General features: G+C 44.0%; 1 long non-coding RNA gene across 1 annotated transcript in view; it reads right to left on the reverse strand.

Moving 5' to 3' along the window:
- The window catches only part of LOC138527550 (uncharacterized), a 26,088-nt gene extending 6,968 nt beyond the window's left edge, over positions 1 to 19,120 (reverse strand). The window contains exon 1 of the long non-coding RNA XR_011283949.1: positions 18,936 to 19,120. This is a non-coding gene — a long non-coding RNA (uncharacterized lncRNA). The remainder of the gene's footprint in view (positions 1 to 18,935) is intronic.
- Positions 19,121 to 21,768: the final 2,648 nt, after the last annotated feature.

Genomic DNA, 21,768 nt, shown 5'->3' on the forward strand with positions numbered 1-21,768 from the left:
GGCATGGTATCTGAAGACCCAGACATCGCACAGTCTGTTCTGCCATCATTATAAGCCCAGAAGGAGGGCAGTTCTGCAGAGTGTGCTCCTACAGCTGAGGGCCTGTGTGAACCACATACAGAAGGTAGGAATTGTGTACACGGAGTATTATCTCCTCCCCCACTCAACTGAAATGTAGATAAAATGGTAGGTAGGTCAAATAGTTCACGCTCCTGTCCATCGTTGTAAAAATCAGGAATAGATTGCCTTTATTAAAAAGTAAAAAGTCACACACTTGGTCTGGGGCGGCACGGAAAATGAAGGGTGCTTTAATATGACACACACTCCATAAGTGCACAAAGATATATTATGAATAATGTGTTTGCAAAATGAGAATGCTTAAATAAATGAAGAATATAGCTCCCTGATAAGAAGAAAAGCACAATGTCAGATACGAATGTATTCTTTTAAAAGGGATACTCAAATGTAAAATGGTTTCCAGTCCTAAGCCAGGCGGTGGGAATTATAAACCACGTCAAGGGTTTTCAGATAAGCAAGAGGGACTAACGCACTTGGAGACAGGTTTTGGCAGCATCTGGTAGTGAGATAATGAGGTTTGTTCGATTAAATATAGAATTGGCATATAAATCAGACAAAATAAAAGAAGGTTAGGCAATTAATAGAAGCTTAGATACATTTATCTATGTTCTTATGGGGAAGCATACAAAGTGTATCGTACAAACTAATTTGAAAGCCCAGCTGCATTATTTTGGCACCATAAAATAAGAGGATATATATACTCCAACGGTGTTGAATACTAGAAAACTTGGCATAACCTCAGGAAATAGATAATAAGCAGACATTGACTCATAGAGAATGTCTTTGGAAGGAGTTGAGTACTTTCATAGTTGTGTCCAGCCAAGTCTAAAATAGGGATATTCATTTCGTGCATCAGAGAAAAGCTGTGGCTGCAAGTTATGCTAAATGTGGAATTCTTGTGCATTTGTGATAAGTTATCTAATGTTAATGAAGCGATGTTTGCCCTTTAACTAACTTGGCCTATCAAAAGCATACCCTGTAGAAGGTGCTAATTTGCATATGAGTATTGCATATCTTAGAACATCTATAAAGATAGGTTGGATGCAGACATGCATTTGAGAGTGTTTTGATGTATAAACACGTTGGGCTCCCAGGTGTCTATTTTTTCTTGTTTCTGCCTAATAGATGAGAGCATGAGAAGCCATGGATATCTGATGCGGTGTGTGTGTGGGAGAGGACCCTCTATACAATTGCTTGCCACTCAGTTACCACCACAGTGACATTAACATAACATAACAGGCATATTTGTATAATACACGTTCACCCCTGAAGTGGCATCTTGGCGCTAATAACAGATGTTTATTATTACCCGACTTAACTGTGCTCATTTTATCGACCTCAGAAGGATGAAGGGCTGAGTGTACCTTCCAGGATTCAAACCTGTGACCATGAGCTCAAACGCAGGCCCCTGCAGTGGATGCAATAGTCCGCTAAGCCACAGATCTGAGAAGTAGTCTAAGACACCTGAAGATTTGAGGTGCCTCACCTTAGAACCTGACTGAGCTGAAAGAGTTACTTGTAGATAGAGAGCCTGTAATGGACAAAGAGACAGCATTCACCTCTCGAGGGGCTGCTAAAGCAGTTTTGTTCCCGGGTAAAAAGGAAACCCTAGGGAAGCATAGAATATAATTGGAGGGCAACGCACAGACACTGAGCAGGGATCCCACCAGAAGCTGATGGTGCCCCTACAACAGGGGACATTCTTATTGTAACCTTTGCCCAGTCACCTTTGTGTTAGAAAACATTGCCACGGTTGACGCCTCACTTTTACTGGCCATGCATTGAAATACAGATAGAGAGAGACTGTAACACCAATCTAACGTGCCCGTTTTCTGGCAGGTCCAGGTAAAAGACAAAGGAAACCTTGGTGCTACTATCCATGTGGGGAGCTCTATGAGAGATTAAGGATGGACATTCTTGGTCCCCTTGACCCACCTATTACCTCAGGCAATGTGGTGGACGGTGTGTTGAGTCTTTGCAAAAGTTGCCCAAGTGCATATCAAAGACGAAAGACATCCTTCAGGCCAGTCAGACCCTTGTTAAGAAACATTATGGCCAGATTTCTGGTTTACAGGTTGTCAGCAGATCCAGAGGTCCTTGTGATATAAGACAGGAAAAATTACATACTTGATTAATACAAGAACAAACAGAGATGCGCATATGGTGCTCTATGTCAATATGCAAAAGCCATACCTTAGGCATGCATATGGAATTAGCTGTCCTACTGTTGTTCTCAAACAAGGAAGGGGTTAAACACTCTCCATAAGTGACATCCATGCAACAAGATGACTGTAATACTCTGTTCCAACTGTTTCCCTCCTTGTTCTGACTGCTCCCAGATCTAACACCATGATGAAAGCATCACATAGACACTGGGAGAAGCATGCCTATCAAAAGTAAAACTTACAGGATATTTTATTAGGTTGGTGACCACCTCAAGGCTGAGGTCACGAAGATCCCGACTGAGGCGTGATTAAATCCTCATGGTGAAGTCCTGTCGTAGTAGATCTTAAGTCATAAACCCCAGACTTCAAAGGTTGTGTGAATTAAATAAGGCACAATTCTGTTACTGAAAGAGATGCACACCCTTCACTGTGAGTTGTTCAGTTTGTGGACAAATAGGAGGCAACTCATTTTCCAGCTACCTTTTATTTGACCTCGGGCTACTGGCAGATTGTTATAACCAAACATACCAAGGAGAAGAAAGCATTCTTTCAATCTGATGGATTGTACCAATGTAGACTATTTTACTTTGGACTGAAAAATGGATTTGACCCTTTTCAAGGGCTAGTGACTGATGCCCGCACAAGTCTTGAGAGCTAATGTGCTGCATCATTAGATGGCATAGCTGCTGTGACAGGGCAGCCCTCCACAAAGAACCACAATGACTTCCAGACAAGTTCCACAGGTGTTAATTTAAAAATCTTTAAAGACAGGATGCCTGTATCTTCTGGACAAAGGGGCCTAGCGGGGCTTGGGATTTTGGAGCTATGGCTATCCCTCTCTATCTCATCTACCCCGGGTCTTGTCCCACTCTCCTTAAGCCGGGAGTCCCTAATGGGGGTGTTTATACTACAGTAAGGCAACGCCTACTGTCTATCATTCTTCCTAGGGCTAAGTGAAGCTTCCCTAAGTCGTTGGGTTCCTGACTCCCTTGGGGTCTTCTAACTCTCCTTCTAGCCAGCGTAGTTTTCTAGGGATGTTAGGGATTGTGCCTTCTTCCGCACCGTACCACTCCCTCTCCTTTCATACGTGTTCTTACCTGACCCTTTTCTGGTCTCAAGCTGTTCTCCTCCCACCTTGTTACTATACCTCCAATCTCTCTCTCTGCCTTTCCACCTCCACCCTTTTATTTTACTTCTTTGCTTACTCCTGTTCTTGCTATCGATCATACCTCAAACTACCCTTCTACCTCAGTTATCTTCTCTTCCCTCCTTCCTCTCACGTCATTTTTTGCCTCTTGCTATTCTTCTGTAATAATCACTCTCTCTGTCTATTCTTACCACTAGTTACTCCTATTCTCCCACTCCTTGACACTCTTCTTACCCTCACTCTACTACTGATCTTACTGTTATTAACACTATTCCTTTACTACTTCCTACTATAACTACTGTCAGTCTATTTATGCTTCTACTCATTAGTGCACACTATCTCCCTCTACTACCAAGTACAACTCTACTGCGTATTCCTCTCACTCGATAATTTGCAACCAAACACCTGCAACCTGCTGTCTCTACTCCAAAATAGTAATACTACTTCTGCCACTACTAGCATTATGCTACTCCAACTCTATCTCTACTTGTCACACCCTCCACCATTACACCCAAACACTCCACAAACTACCTTTCTCCAATAGCCTCCGCATTCCTATCGCTCTCAACTCCTCTTGTCTCTTGCGCCTCCTCCTCCACCTCCTGCCCTCACCCAACTAATCCACACTTGCACACTCACACACCTCCTTACGTACCCCACCCCCTCCCAGGATTGGCCACTTACCTTATCCAATCAGGTACCTGTCTACAGGGGGTGTGACAGGAGAAGAGCATGGGAGGGCTTAAGAGGGCTTGTAAGCCCTGCACCTTTCCAACATGGACCCTGACGGGATCCAGGGACGTTGTTTGTGAAAGGCCTCCATGGGGCCTTTCAATATAATAATCATGTCCCTATTGGGCTAGTGGAGTAAGGCCTTGAGAGGCCTTTGTTTATCACAAGTTAATCCCTGGAGGGTTAGTGGAGTCTTGTCCACACGCGGGTTCTAGGTACCACTGTCATCTGGAGTCGTGCTCCTTTGATGGCTGATGTTGTGAGTTTTCGCTGCACCCTCTGGTGCTGCGTACATTGTGGCTGCATCCTCTGGCTTTGCCCCACTGCTTTTCCCCAGGGGGGAGGTGTAGGGTCAGCTGCCTGCATCCCACAATGTCTTGCTGCAGCGTCCTCATTGCGACGGCAGGAAGTCGTCCTCATTACGGCTGGGTCCTCCATGACTCTGCCACTGACATCATCCAGGTGAGCAGGGAGGGGGAGGGGGTCTGCCCAAACTCAGGCACCGGTTGGGTTGCTTTGGTGGGGTGGGCTCCTCCCACCCCTGACAGGGCCTGAAAGCAGTCTCTGTCATGCTGCATTCAGCAACAGTCAGGGGCATACCATGCACCCTTGCAGCACCTGTGGCACAGGGAAGCCCATTCTCCCAGGGTCCCCCATATAGACTGGAGTACTGTGTATGTCTTGGGTGGCGAGAATCTGAGGTGCCCTCCATTGTATTTTGTAGGAGGGCCCTTGCATTACGTGTTATGATACTGGTAACAGTTAGGGTGAGCATTTAAGGTGTTACCAAAAATGTTTCTGGCAATTTAACGGGGTAAGCTCAGTATCAAGGCAGCAAAATGCCAGATAGCACAAAGCTCTGTACCTTACCTTGGGGACGAGGTTAGTGGTGGCAAGGTACACCATCTCTAGCGCAAGATCTAGGTGCGACAACCTTCCACCCAGAACCAAGAGGAACGATTTCTTTCTCTCAAAGATTATTGCAGGACCTTCATTGATGACTGTCAGTTCATCCCAGCTCTGTTGATTGCAATATACTAAAACAAACACCCTAAGAAAGTTGTTTTTACGAGGAGTGCCAGTAGGCATTATGTGGCCTGAAAGATCCCTTGTGCTCCAAAGGACCTAACTACAACCTGCTTTTCATTGCTCAAAATGGGACATACAACAAAGGAAAATGGTCTATTTTGTCACAAATGGATGAGATGGGCAGAGACTACCCAGCAGCATTCATAAACTGCCTGCTCCAAGACTAAGAGCAGGAGTGAGCCACTGTTGAAAAGGAATGCTATATGATTATATGGACTATAGGGTTCTTTATACCCTGCCTAACAGAGGGCCTCATCATCGCATTTACCTCTCTGCCCAAACTCAAGTCTGGCGTGTTTACCCCCAGCTCAGACCTGGGGGTAAACACGCCAGAAAAATTGCAATTTTCAGCACAATTACCACCAGCGGTATTACTGCAGGGTAATTGAGCCAAAAATTCAGTAACGGTTAGCGGGATACCGCCCAACTTGTGATGAGGCCCAGAGTCTACCAATAAGATCCAAGCAGGCCAGTAGTCCTTAAACTGGATAATAACCCTGAGGAATATAATCTCAAATGACTTAGGTCATCAATTAGCCTACTAGACCTAGACTACACAATTGAGGACAAAGCAGCTGCTAGTCATAGGAATGCTTAAGTACTTTCTAAGACGTTTTGACAATTAGTACTTAGTAACCATCCTACTGGGGAATGGCCCCACGTTCATAATCTGGGAAGAACACATTATGGGGTTTAGGTACTAGTGTTTTATATTTTTTTTCTTGACAGGGTTACAGACCCTCATGACCTAATGGGCCCACATCTGGAATACAAACACTAAAGTGAGACCTGAGGCATCCCAATCCCCTCAGGGTGGCAGATGATCCTAATAGTTGAACCATATGAGTCTCCTTGCATAGCTGGTTGTTGCCAGGTCCATGTCTGTGTGGCCTTTGTAATGGCTCCCACTGGTAGACAGGGTTTATGGTCAGATATAGTGGGATCTCAGAGGAGTGTACAGATGTGCAAAAAGGAGAAAACATCACTTGTCATGTTTATGTCAGGAGAAACATTGCTTTACTTTACTTTAATTCATTTATTCAGGCGCAACCAAAAAGGGGCCGGGGGCGTAGGGGCGCCTGTAACTTGAGTCCTGAACACAGATGGTAAAGGCAAGGACAGTCAGACTTATGAGTATCTGTTATCCTATGTAGCATTCTACCTAAATATGTGGGTTTTTAGTTTTTTCTTAAACATTTCAATTGACTCACAACTTCTGAGGTCCAAGGTTAGAGCATTCAAGCTTTTTGGTGCAGCTACTGAAAAGGCACATCTATCAACAAAGGTTAAATTGGAAGTGGGCACTTCCAATAATTTGAGGTCATTAGATCTCAAATTCCTGGATATTCTCTTTTTATTCAGATTATCAGCCACATGGGCAGGCTATTGTCCATATAGACATTTGAATGTAATTGTGAGCAAGCAAAATTCAATTCTCGCTTCTATTGGTAACCAATGCAGACTTCTCCTAGCATTGGAGGCATGATCATATATTTTGAGGCCCAGAATTGCTCTCCCTGTGCTATTTTGTATCATTTGTAGTCTAGATAATGCTCTACTCCCAATCCCTACCAAAAGGCTTCCACAATAATCAATCTTGGAGCAAATAATAGCTCTAGCCACAGTTTCCCAACTTTTTGGAGAAAGGTAGGGGCGAATGTGGTGCAATAGTCTGATGTAATAGGTCGAAGAAGAGACAAGACTGCTCACCTGAGCATTCATGGAAAGGGAATGATCAAATGTGACCCCCAAGGTATTTATTTTGTCTTTGGTCTTAATTATACAGTCCGCAATTAAGAATTGTTGATAATCAGTGCTAAGATTTTTAAGTCTGCGGCTAGAACATAAGACCATTAGTTCTGTTTTTTCACAGTTTAGTGCCAGATCATTCATGCACATCCAGTCGTGAACCAGGTTGTAGATCTTGTTAATCATTTTCACATCTTCCAGATAATTCCCTGTCAGAGTGGTGAGACACTGTGTATCATCTGCATAGTTAGAAACGCTGATCTGATTCTTCTCCAGTAATGTGAAGAGTAGGGTCGTGAAGATCTCATATAAGATTGGCGAGAAGCATGCCCCCTGCGGAACACCAAATTCAAAAGGACTGGTGTAGCTTCTGCTGTGGTACTGCAGACTCTTATGGTTCTTTTTCCCAAAAAAGATTCCATGCATGCCAGGGCCTGATCACTGAAGTGGACAACTTCTCGAAGTCTCTTGAGGAGAAGTGGATGATCCACTAAATCAAAGGCAGCGGACAAATCCAGAGCCATTAGCAGAATAGTTTGTCCATCGTTAATCCTTTTCATCATATTGGACTTTAAATCTAAAAGTGCAGATTCAGTGCTATAACCCGGCCGAAAGCCAGATTGATATTTATTCAGAATAGTGTTATTCTCCAGATGTGCGAATACTTGTTCATAAGCTATTCTGTCCAAGATTTTAAGGAGAAATGGCGCATTCGTAATGGGTCTGTAGTTAGTGGGGATTGAAGGATTAAGACCTTGTTTCTTTAGCAGCAGTGTCACCCACACTTGTTTCAAGCGAGTAGGAACACAGCGTTCTTTAAAGGATGCATTAATAATTCTTGTTAAAGAGCTTATGAGGGATTCGGAGCATGCTTTGATTGCTCTGGCAGGAAAAATATCACCTTTGCATGGAGAGGGTTTGAGTTTGATCAGAATCAGTCGAAGCTCAGTTTCTGAGATGTTTCTAGAGTTAAATATAGAGGTCTCTTGGGTGACATCAGTCTGGAGCTGAGTCAGGGTGAGATGAAATTGTCTTTGCTGACAGTTTTTCTTTATTGATAGTGCATTTTATTTTTTCCAACTTCTCTACCATGGCGTTTTGAATACCAACACACCAAACCGCATCTTTAGGGGTATTATTCTCCTGAATAATATTTGGTGTCTCAAGTTCTTTGAGGATTCAAAAAATCTCCTTAGATTCGTATTGTGCCATATCAATTCTAGCATTGTAGATAGTTTTATTGGCAGTAATTACTGCTATTTTGAAATTCTTGGCTGATATTATGTATCTATCTTTGACAAGACCGCCATGGGAAGCTTTCCACTGATAGAAATCTTTCCTTTTTTGGCCCCTGAGGGTTTTTAGTACTTCAGTAAACCATGCCTTATGCGGTTTGTTAACAATCTACTGTTTTTTTAAGGGGGCCAGAATATTAGTCGTCTTATCCAGGGAGTCCAGGAGTATATTAGTCATCTCTTCAGTTGAATCCAACTGTGTGAGATTTGATCATTAGTTGGTACCATCAACCCCTGGATGTTGTTGGGTTTCAATCTCTTTAGATTCCTAGAGGTTACCAAGCTTTGATTAATGGCCCTATTTCTGATTGTGATATATAAAACAGTAGTGGATTCAATAAAAAAGTGATCCGATCAGGGAGAGATGTTCGGTTTGGTCATATTTATATTGAAGGAGGCCAACCAATCAAGAGTGTGACCTTAATTATGGGTAGGTTCATCAATATGTTGCTCAAAACCCATCTTAGACAAGTCTCTCTCCAGTTCTAATGCAGCGGAATCAGATTTATCCCCTTTCCATAGGTTAAAATCACCAAGAATTATCCAATTAGAGGTGTCTTTAAGTTGGGAGAGAATAAAACTGCATAAATTGTGCACAAAATCTGGCATGGCTGTTGGGGGACGATAAAGAAGTAACATATTTAAAGTCGAGGAAGGATCTGTCCTTACTTTGAGCCAGAGAGTTTCACACTATTATGTCTGATTCCCAAATGTCTAGGCAATTTTTGAAAATGAATGCAACCCCTCCCCCCCTTGATTGCTCCTATTCATATAACGGATGGTATAATTTATTGGAGTAGCCAATTAAATCGACGGCCCAGCAGCATCATGGGGCCATGTTTCAGTCAGAGCACAGATATCAATGTCATGGTCGATAATATAATCAGCCACCTCATGCTTCACTGGAGACCTAGTGTTCAGAAGGAGTGTTTTAAGAGTGCTGTGGATCCGTTTTGGGATTAGTGAGTCCTGTGGCGTGGCCATAGTACACTGCAAGAATCTCTCAAGCATCCAGCAAGAAGATACAATATTTACAACAAACTAGAAAAATTAAACTTACCGAATCGCAGGAGAGACTATGACCGAATAAGCGGACACGTCCGACAAGTACCAGCAAAGACCGGCTGGTCCCTCTCGCGCTGGCCCTCTTGCATCTGATATGTAAATGCGTAGGCAGCAGGGACTGCAAGGCTGCTGGGAATTGATGTTCACTTCTAGAGCACAGCGTTATTGTTAAACTAAGGATAGAGCAACGTGGCAAATGCACAGAAGAATGCAACAAGACGCAGATTCAAATGTAAGATACATTTTAAATATTGTTTGTTTGTTTGTTTATTTATTTATATACCACTCCAAACCGGGATGTATGTAGGCGCTTTACAGGTTATTTTCAGATTGCAGGTTACATATAGGATCACATACATAGCAGAATAGTAGCAGTGCATTGTAAAATTATTTATAAATCAATGAGATTACCAATATAATACATAAGGTATATACACAAGCCAGTTAACATCGATACAACCAGTATAGTATTCTAGCAAGTCATAAGTGAGACAAACTGGTGCCGGTCATGAATCCTTTGCAACAAGCCACATTTTGGTGCTTTTCCTAAAGCTAAAGAAGGACTGGTCAGCTCTTAAGGTTGTAAGTAAGGAGTTACAGAGCTGGGCAGCCATAACAGGAAAGCTACTACCCCTGCTTTCTTCAGTTTAAATCTGGGGACCTTCAAACAAAAAAAATTCAAGATGCTCGTAGGGCATGTTGATGTATCTTTAACAAGTTTCTTCATTAAGTATTTAGGGGCTGAATTGGTTAGGCATTTCTGAGTAAAGGAAACAGTTTTAAAGTATATCCTATCATTGACTGAAAGCCAATTATTCTTCCGTCTAGCCTCCGAGATGTGTTGTCTTCTTGGAATGCTTAGCTCAGTTCTAAGTGCATTGTTCTGTAATATTTGAAGTTTGTTGACAAGATATTTGCTTGCACCTAAGTAGAGTGTGTTGCAATAGTCTTAGTTCAAGAGAATTAAAGCTCTTGCTAGGGTAATGCAACTGTCTGTAGAGAGGAATGGTTTATAGGCATGGATCAACTTGCAAGTGTATGCTGTTGCTTAGGCCGTAGCATTGACCTGCTTGTGCAGGTTCAGAGCTGAGTCTAAGTAGAAACCCAAGGTTTTTACCTCCTTCGCCACTTTAATGTCAATACCATCGATATTAAATGCTAGAAAGTGATTGCTGAGTCTATTAAGAGTGGCAGGTGTTCCTAGGAGCAAGAGCCAAGTCTTATCATCATTCAGAGAAAGGCTGTGAGAGGCATCTAAAAGCAAAATGAAAGCTAACAATACATTTCTAACATGCAAAATGAAAGCTAACAATACATTTCTAACGTGCTAAAATTTGGCAGTAAATAAAAGCATACAATTCAGCCTAAGTATAACAAAACGTTTTAAAAATAGCAAAAATGAACAGAGCAGCAAGGGAAACCTCATTAAGCAGACTGGCATAGACCGGCTGGTCCGTCTTGCACCGGCGCTCTCGCATGTGATATGTAAATAAGTAGGCAGCAGGACTGCAAGGCTGCTCGGAATTGAAGCAGTCGGAAGAACACGCACCAGAAGCACACAGCATGGGGAAGAACGTCATAGGACAGGTATGGGTCAGGAAGAAGATCAACAGCCAGAAAACATCACAAATAAGGGCCTAGCAGTACTTGGCCAGATGGTTGAGGCATAACCAAATATAGTGGATAGAACCGTAAGTGCTTGCTTTTCTTTTTTTAAAGTTTCTGATTAAAGTCTCACGAGAGTGGGAACTCTTGCAAGAATATGGCAGCCATCTTGAATTCAAATTGTATTTACCAATGCTCTATCTGAGATGCTGTGCCCTTCAACATTACCCAAAGGAGCAGAAGAGCAGACTTTATGCTGTGCCAAGACAAAAACTCCAGCTACACGGCTCTGCACAGTTTATTTAAGGATTGGAAGCAAGTGCTTACATCACATTTTAGGGTTTGTATTAAGAAGCAAGATATATGGAAGCATGTGTACGGAGACTTTGAGACTTTGGGGCAGTTGTGCAACTTGGAAAAGGTTTGAGGCTTCTAATGCATATGAATAACAGGAATTAACAGTGATCCAATGCTAATCCTACATTCAGACCAGAAGATAATGCAAAGACTTGGAAATGAGTCATTGAGAAAACAACTTCTAATAAGACTTTCCAGTGGGAACACCTGCACCGTTGGGCACTTAGGAATACATCAAGAAGTATTAGTGCTAGGATCAGTTTAGGGGCAGAAGTAGTAATAGGAATGTTTAGAAATAACTAGGATTTCTTCAAAATATAGTAAGTCAGTATAACCATAGAGTAATCGCTAGAACCCAGGGGTAGGTAGCTAAGGTCAAATAGCAAGACGAAAGGCAAGCATCCACAAAAGGATCCTAGGAGATATAATGCACATATGGGAGAGGCTTGTGTCGGTCTTCTAGTATGGGAATCACTCAGTACTAGACCAGTAATTTGTGCTGTCTCTTGTATATTTCAAGTATACGACATGTGTGGTGGTCTTCCTTTTTTTATCCACATCTTCGTTCCCCATGGGTCCTGAGACCCTGTCTGTACAGTTAGCTTCAGTATGGAGCTCAGGGCACAGAGGAAACACCAGGGCCTCTTGGCGAACCGAACATTAGCATTTTACCCCTGCTCCAGAGGTTCTGCTCCTCATACCCCCAGCAGAATCACAAGTAGCTCCACAGCAGTCTCTCTTGATTTAGATCCCCTTTGCCAGAACACTTCATAGACGGGTCACCACCTAGTCTCTCATGCATGCCAACAACATCTTCCTTGGCTACTTCAACATCCTTAGCAACCAAGTCGATGAAGGAAGATCTCCACTGTCTACTCGATATTCTGAACCTTACACATCACACCAAAGACCAACTCACAGGAAAGGTAATATCCTCAACCTCATCATCACACCCTGCCCACCATCCATCGCAGGTCCCCAATCCCACTTGACTGGTCAGTCCATCTGGCAAAAACTTTTGACATTAGTCACACCACACCACTCAAGCAAACTCATCGGAAACACAACAAAAAAGCCTTCAGATCATTTAGCAACTTCCTAGTGGAGGCTCTCACAAAAGAATTTGCCAATCTTCATCCCACATAGGCTGATCTACCTCTGATGAACCAGGACTGTGACCCGCTTCTCTAAGATCTAAACACAACCCTCACAACCAACATCAACCACATTCCCCAGTGAAACAGCGCCTCATTAACCATAAATGATCTGCTCCCTGGTACACTTAAGAACTCAACTTCAACAAAAGAACCATCAGAAAACAATAAGAAAATCCTGCAACACATGCAACTTCGCCCTGCTGAAGGAAGTCCATGCTACACGCAGATGACTGATAACCACTGCTAAGGTCAACTACTACCAAAACATTATAGCGAAGACCAACAATGAAAGCAGAGCCCTCTTCAAAGCTATCAAGCACTGCATCAACCCTATGCCTGACCTGCCCGGAATGAACTCTGTCGAAAGATCTACCCCCATCAACTCTTTCTTGATTACCATTCTTGATCGCCAAGATCAGCCTGAGCCACTGCACATAGACACCAACGCCAGAACTGACAGCACACTACACATCCCATCAAGACACTCACTATGTAAGACTTTGCTGCCTCCGGACTCAAGACCCTTTCAAATGAAGCACTCCTCCATTACCTGACAATCATCAGCAGCTCTCTAACTCAAGGTACATCCCCCTCAATCCAAAAGACCACACAAATCCTTCTGCTTTTCAAGAAGCCAACACTGCACCTTGACAACCACAACAACTACCACCCATCACCCATGTACGAAAGAATCCCTGCCAGCGACTCATCCAGATGCCTACACAATGGATTGTAGAAGTGGGTTGATGTGTAATGTCCTCTTTCTTTGTCCATTTTTCGACAAGAGTAAGGGGAAAGGAAATGGTGCAGAGGAGAAGAGGGGTACGTTTGCAGTTAGAAATAAGAGCTATATGATGTAAAGAAGATCTTTGCAGGATTATTTCTGAGCACACAAAGATCTCCTATTCCTCTAATTCCGTAGGCTCACACTTATCAAATAAGAGGTATCTGTTTTTGTGCTGATGTTGCTGACTCAACTATGACGGCAGTGCTTGCTCTTGTGTTAATAGTATGAGCTCACATTTGTGATAATAGAGATAGCTCTCATTGTACTGCTGTTGAGTTATCTAACGTCACAGATCACACTTCACAACAGAGCAAGCTGGTGTTGTGATGATGTCGCAAGTTTATTTGTATGTGTGATAGTAGAGATGTATCCCCTTGCGCATTGGGTTCACGTATTCCTTTTCCTACTGGAGGCTCACAGCAGCATCTCTTCTCACACTTACCCTTGGGTTTGCACTTTCATTGTCTGTAGAACTGACTGTTTGAAGGGGCTGTGTCCTTTACTCTCTCTAATTATTTTTCGGCTGTTGTACTTTACAGCAGTGGATTTTCTTCCTGTTAAAAACAACACGGTTACTAGTTACAGCAGAAATCCCTGCGTGTAACATGGAAGTGTTTCATTCATAAATGGAATCTGCTCCATGCAAAACAGAAATTCTTCCATTTAAAAATGAAATTTCATCCTTGAAGAAATTCTGAAATTCTGCTATTTGAAAATGAAAAGTCAGAATTGTCAGATCTGATGTCCTCAATCTTTTTATGTGCACGTTCCCCGTGAGGTCTAGGGGTTTAACCTTAATCTCAAACATCGGAGCAGACTTTGTTGAGATATTTGCCCCGATTGTGTGTTCGGTTTTGTTGGTCTCTGTAAAATCTAATTCTATCAAAATTGCAAAAAAAGCCGTTTGAAAAAAAGACGTGTACGAATGCCAGAAAAATAGATACATTTTGAAATGTTCATAACTGATTATCTCTCAATTGGATGATCGGTTGTCTGCATCCTTTTTACATGCACCAATTCCCAATGACTTTAGACCTGTTCCAAAAGCCCCCCAAACGTATGCAGCCAATTTTGAGATAACTGTCATGAAAGCCTGTTTTTGGGTCCCTGGAAAATCACATGCAAAGAAACACCTTATTTGAAAACATGAAAACTTTTGTAAAATGTCTGCCAATTTCCTGATGTGGTTTATTTTGGATTTTTCCAGGTATCTATGGCAGTGATACCACCATGCTCTGACAAAGTTCTATGTCAGAACACACATTTGCACATTTCTGTCAAAAGTGAGCCAGATCTCTCTTCGTGGCATTTTTTTGCTTTGACACATTTGCTGTTCTGTGGTTGTTTCATAATTCGGGGGTTGCAACACAGCCCTAACACCCCTCCCCCCCTTTTTCCTCCGTTAATTTCACTTGCCTTTTTCCATTTTTCTTTTTTCCTGTGTGTTTCCCACTGACATTTCCCTGAACTTTTTCATTAAATGCATCCGGGCGGATTATCATCAAGAAGCCATTAACTCAACCCTCTTGTTTTTCTTTTCATTGTAATGGGGAGGCCAAACTGACCAAACACACATAACATACCCTTTTTCTCCATTATTTACAGGCTAGCCACTATGAGAGCAGACATGTCTTTCCTTTTATGATAGCTTTTCAAGCTCACATTGTTGGCAGCTGAGCATTCTCTGATTTTACCTGTGACAGGAGGGTGAACACATTGCACCAAATGTAAACCCACCAATCAGTGCTCTGATGCTTGCCCGTGGAGAGCGTGGAGAGCAGCCATCCTGTTCACGTTCTTCTGATTGTGCGTGAGAGGCGATAGTCAGCTCAGACGTTCACCGAGCCTGGGTGTCTTGAAGAGGCGCATAGACATAAGAAGGGCGTTCTCTGCCAGGAGAGAGCTTGCAGTCATAATGTGGGTTCCTATATGCTTATTGCAAGAGGCAACGAGTAAATGCAGAGAGGAGTCATCTCATTTTGGGATGAGGGTAAAGGAGAGTATATGGGGAGTGAGTAACTTTGTTGCTGGGGAACAGAATGTGGATACAAGGAGACAACGTTTGTTTCTGTGTGGGGGGGGGTGTGAAGGAACATCAGGTGATGAAAATTGCTATAATTCAAATATAGTCGGGCCATGTATAGTGGCATAATTGTTTTTATAAAATCAAAGCAGGAAGTAGTAGCATTTCCGTGCTGGACTTCCCAGGTGGGCAGGAACAGACTGATATGCAAATGGTTATTTTTCCTCTACCAAACGTACAGTGAGCTGCAACGTGGTTGTAGATCCTCCTGGAGGGGACTACCAAGAACATACGTTATTTGGCCGTGTTCGTTCCCAGTAGAAGGGCTCCCACATCTTTTCAAATTTTGTAATACTTGGGGTTTCACCCTAAATTACCCAGGGTAATCCAGACTTGGGCTCATTGCCCGCTGTGCTTAGAGAGACAAAGCTTCACTTCACTGACTAGGCCCAAAAGGCTGAAACATCGGTCTGGGCTTGCAATTGGTACTCTAGTTCGGAGGAGAATTGCATAGCAGTTCTGTGCTGGACTGCCAAAATGGGTGGGACTAGACTGATATGCAAATAAATATTTCTCCTATGTGAAAGGTACAGTGAGCTAACATGTGGTGGTAGCACCCCCGCCCCACCTCCCCATCCCCCGGTGGCAACATACACAGAGGACAGAACCTGTGGCCATGTTTGTTCTCAGTAGAGGGGCTCCCACACCTTTTCTAATTTTGGAATATGTGGGGTTTAAATCTAAAATGACCCAGCGTAATCCAGATGTGGACCCATTGCCCGCTGTACTCAGAGAGGCAAAGCTTCACCTCACTGATGAGGCCCAACAAGGCCAAAACATCTGTCTGGGGCTGCTGATGGTAATCTTGTTCAGAGGAGAACTGCCGGGGTGGGTGGGACTAGACTGATATGCAAATTAATATTTCTCCTATGTGAAAGGAACAGTGAGCTAACGTGGTTGTAAACCCCCTCGAGTGGCAACCTACCCAGAGAACAGGTTATGTGGCCATGTTTGTTCTCAGTAGAGGGGCTCCCACACCTTTTGGAAAGTAGAAGTGATCTCTCTCTCACACACAAACACACACACACACACACAGACACCCTATGTTAAGTGTTAAATTAATTCAATTAAAGTCTAATTAATGCAGATACGACTACCCCAAAATAAACATCACTCTCCCAAACTCCACTGACATTTTTGCCATATAAATGTAAAGTGTTTTGATTAGCAGCCTAAAGAAACGTACAGTGGTAAGATTAGTATACGTACCCACAAGAATAAGGGAAACAGTTCTTTATTGTGTTACTGTAAATATGCTAGTCACGTTTGCAGTAAAACAAAATGCCCAACTCATAGTGCCCACCAAATATAAGGGGAAGTCCAAATAGGCACACCATAATTAAGTTGACTGTGCCACATAATGAAGACTATTATGGTACAAAATAATGTAAGCATGGTAAGAATGTTATATAATGGAATGTAGGTCATTGCACTATTTACTGCAGGTCATCCCCTCCCCCGTCAGCCTTTAATCCTGATCATCCGCTCAGAAATCACTTCCCTCCCGCACCCATCAAGATAGACTGTGTCTTCTTCACCAGTCTACCCAAGTTTGGTAAAGTTTACCAAAGCTTGAATTTGTAATCACAGTAAACAACGGTTCCGTCCTAGACTTAAAAGGCATTCATTCTGGACCCCAGTGACCAACAGCTGTTTCCTCAGACCCATCTAGCATCACCACCATCGGAACACCAGACACCCACCCAAAAGGAAATCTCACCAAGTAGAACTCAAGGAACAAACTAACAACCATGAACACACCTGCGAGAATACTCGAATGGAACTTACCAAAAACACCTCTGAACCAACGCACCACCCAAACATAGCCCATTAAAACTACAACGAATCAATCTGTATTGTTGGAAGAATGACTCAAACCCAGAATAAAGGTGAAAACATGAACCCTTTCCCAAAAAGTCCCCCCTCACCAAGGCCAATTAGAAAGAACCAAGCACGTCAACACGAACTGCGCTCGCAAACAGCGTGCAAAGAACATAGCCCACTAACAACCTACTGCTTCATCCACCCTAACTCTGCAAATGCTCCCCAACTTGTTAACACAAACAACTATACAAAATCCCCAACACACACCAAAGCAGTCACAACTCTAGGCCCCTCCAATCAACTTGCAAACCCATCCACTGGCCAAAACACTCAGCTCTTCACCAGGCACTTGAGGTCTTCCATGAGGAAAGAAATCACTTCTGGTGTACAAATCACAATCCAGCGAGAAAACACACCCAGACAGGCGCCAGTTAAGAACAACACCTTGCCTTTTCCATCTACATCTCTAATCACCACCGCTACACCGCGTTTCTATATTCAGAACCATGAGAACCTGGCGACCACGAAAATGGCAGATGTGCTGATAAAGATCCCAGTAACATAACAACTGGTGAAATGACTGATGACACACAGGACAGCAGCCTCTGTCCTCACGTGGCCTTGAAAGGGAGAGTCACACCATGGGGCGGATGGCGGCTGCCCGTATGCAGCTGATTGTATCCCCCACCACTATCCAACCTCCCACCATATGGTAACAGGTATTCACACACAAACCATCGTAATTTCGTGCTTGCTCAACCCGACCGCTGCAAGTTGCGGAATAGTTGATTATGGGAACCAGTTACAACAGGCAGCAGCAGTTTGTGCCTTCCTCGTATAGAACAGGTCCGTGCAGGTTGGTGTGTTTTTTCAAAGCAAAGAAAAACACAGGGAATCTTGCAGAGCTGATAGCGTTGTTTCGAATAACTTATATTTTTGTCTCATAGCTTTTTAGAGTACATCGGTCTCTTCCTCAGGCAGTAATCAATGGAGATCTCGTGTTGTTTTATTGAGAGTCTGTGTTTTTGTTTTGCTATTTTAAAAAATAAAATAATAAACGTCCTTCAATGTTCCCTTGGCGAACGTGGTATTCCAACGGGTATACGTTGTTAATAACAAAAAAAAAAATAACGAATGACATTTACAACGAAACATCAACAACGAAAAATACCGATTTTTTTTCAAGAAAATATATGTCGGGGTGGAGTAAAGGGTTACATTTTGTGGGGATGGGGTTGGGGTCGGTTTGTAGCAAGGGTACACGGGGTTTGTGGGGAGGACCCCCAAATTATTTTTTTCAATCTTTTTTTCCGTTATTTTACTTTCGTTATAAATTAATTCGTTATTTAGTTAGTCGTTTATAAGACATGGAACCATTCCAACCTCTCTTTTAAGCTGGGCTCAATCATAGTTGAAGTATATTTTAAAAATTATCCATATTTGTTCCAAATACTAGCATTGGCCTGGCTGGCTTTTGAAGCTTGAATTCCGAGGCAACAAATTCGCTGATGCTGACAAAAAAACAGACAAGGCTTTTGTAAAAAGCCACCAAAAAAAAACTGACAATAAACTCTGTCTCACAACAACCAATTTTTGTAGGATTTTCTTGGTCTTGAACACGTCCAAAAACGACTTAGCTGAAGCAATAGATAAGGCATCTTTTTAAGCAGGATCGTGTGGGGTGCAAGGGATGGAATGTCCCAGGAAGCTTGGGGGCACACACAAGCCGTGGTGCACACCAGGAGGCAGAAGCACTTCTCAGAGATGACATCAGAATCATCAAGTAAACAGAAGGCTCTTACCTTCTTCTCCGTCAGGTCTGGCAGGTGACCGGATTTAAGACTGGGAAGCAAGTCTTATATCATACACAATTGGCAATAGACCAAAGGCAGTAGCCAATCAGTGCTCAAGAATAATATTGCAACGACCTTCCATAAAGATGCAAGCAGCAGCCCATCCTGGGAGGCAGTACTTCCGTGGAATTACGCCAGCTTGGTTGTGCAAGGCCAAGACGCTTTCACCACACAGATGTTTCTAGCCGAGGAAACAAAGCCACACCTCATATTAAAAACAGGCGACATTTCATAAGATGAAATCAGTATTACACAATCAGATTTGTTTAGAGTACTTTTTGAGTACAAAGCTTAAGTTCTGGAGTGCTTGAGTGAGCAGGTGTGAGCAGTTTTGTACCCATAAGTCATTATTTTGCCATTTTGTTCGATTTAAGGCCAATGAGGAGAATGTTGATGCCAAGCAGCCGGTACTATGCACGTATCAGCGAATACTGTGCCATTTCTTACCGGTAAGTCGGTGCTGTGCTGGAGTCGCTGCGCCCATCATATCCCTCAGGTCCCACCACCGAGGCCTGCCGCTAGGCAAGCCCCACCCCAACTGCAACCATCCTAATGCCAGGAACCCCATCACCTCAGCAAAGCTACCCCCACAACTCCAGCTGAAACATCTCCACCATTTCAGCACCTCCAAAGGCACACATTTGGTCAGCTCTTTTGCCCCCGAGGGGGTGCTACTGTCACAGTCCGAAAGCCCATTGCTATGGTTAAGACACTTTTACCCCTAGCCCCTGTCCCTGCCTAAATGCCTGCGCACTTCGTTTCCAGGATCAGTACACACACTTGCACTGTCCAATGGGCATCGGCGGAGACCACATTTCAAGTGTTTACTTGGTGCAGACTGTCAACCCAATCTCTGCCTTGGGCTAGTGCAATGGTGTTTGCCACAATGACCGATCCCTTGAGTAACTTGCACATGCCACCTGCTGTTGGCTGATAGGAGGCAAAAAGGACTCCAGGCTGGACTGGGCTCGTGTTGGGGTCTGCCTGACCCATACATAGTTCTCTGTGGAATGGGTGTGATTCCAAGAACTTGTGGAGGCAGCCTGGGGAACTGAGGGGAACACTAGCAGTCATGGTCCAGCACCAGCGGTCCGGCACGTGTTCCTGCAGGTGCTGCCTGAGGACACTGGGAGTAGGGAGTGTGTACTATTGGCTGTTATGCACCATGGAGCACCTAGTACCCTGCCTGCCTGGGTGCCTGCATCCTCACTAACTCCCTCTTCCACCATCTAAGGACCTTCGCACAACTGGTGTAGGAGAATTGACTGCGGTTGCTGTCCAGTGTAAAATCACGACAAACCTCACACAGTTCTTGGCAGCTATACCAGCCCAACTTGGTATGATATACGTCGCAAAAGAGCATATTTGCATTTTATAAATTAGCAGCAGAAGGGATGCTTTATTTTTCCTAGGTAACTGCACATCTCAACAGGTCTGTTATACTTTTAGTAGGGGAAATTGTCAGGTTTTTTGCTTTAAATCCTACGCAGGCCTACTCCTCTTTCGAATGCCTCATCTGCAGGCTCTCTCTCTCTCCTGGCCATTCCCTTACTGTGGCTATCATCTATCTGCCATCTGGTCAGATCTCCTCCTTCCTCTCTGAGTGGGCGGACCTCTCCTCTTCCCTCCTGGTCTCAACCTCTCAACTCCTCCTTCTTGGAGACTATAACATCCACCTGGATGCCTCCTGTCCTTCCACTGGACTCTTTCGTGACCTCTGTGACTCTCTCTCACTCTCTATTCTCGCCTCTGGCCCGACTCACTCTGCAGGGCACACTCTGGATGTTCTGATCCCTTCAGACCTTCCCCTTTCGATCCCTCTCACCACTCCTCTCTCCTGGAGTGGCCACTTTCCTCCCATCTCACCCTCTCTACCCCTCAAGCCACCCAACCCCAGCACTGCCACCTACCTTCTCGGTTATCAGACCCATGAAGCGTGTGTCAGTTGAGGCTTTCACTGCCACTTTCTCACATCCCCAAACCCACTTGGGTGACTCACACCCTGACACAGCCCTTTCCATGCTCCACTGTGCTATATCTGATACTCTTGATGTTCTTGCCCCTGTCATGAAGATCTGCTTGAAGCCCAAAGCCAAGTGCAACTCTTGGTGCGACTCAGACCTCGTCACCCTTAAATGCAAGTGCAGGGTGGCTGACAGGAAATAGTGTGCTTCTGGTACATCCTCTGACAAAGTGGCCTGCCGCCTGCTCTAAAGGCAATACCGGCTCTCTGTCTGAATCTGCTGGTTGTCTGCATGACCATCAGTCTGGCTTCAGAGCTGCCAGAAGCACGGAACCTGCTCTCCTAAACATCTGTGAAGATCTGCTCTCCAACCTCGATTCCAACACCCCCTGTGTCCTCATCTCTCTTGATCTCTCCTCTGCCTTTGACACGGTCAACCATGCCATCCTGATCAACCATCTCCGTGATAACCTGGGCATCACTGATCAGGCCCTGGCTTGGCTGACCTCTTTCCTCTCCGATCAACCCTCCTAGGTCCACCTTGGGTCCTTCCTCTCCTCTGTCTCTAGCTCTATTTCTACCTGTTGTGTTCCCCAGGGGTCTAACCTCTCTCCCTGGCTGTTCAACCAATGCCTGGCATTTCTTGCCCACTGCATTGCTGCTCTCTGCCCCAACTTTCAGTGCTATGCAGATGACACTCAGGTCATTTTCAGGCTCCCCTCCGCCACCTCTTGTCCTTCTCTCATCTTTGAATGTCTGTCCGCCATCCAGGAGTGGTGTTCCGCCAATGATCTTGGCCGTAATGCCAGTAAGAGCGAG

This window comes from Ambystoma mexicanum, chromosome 1q (assembly GCF_040938575.1).
Source record: "Ambystoma mexicanum isolate Mex_15411 chromosome 1q, UKY_AmexF1_1, whole genome shotgun sequence".
NCBI classification, from domain to species: Eukaryota; Metazoa; Chordata; class Amphibia; order Caudata; family Ambystomatidae; genus Ambystoma; species Ambystoma mexicanum.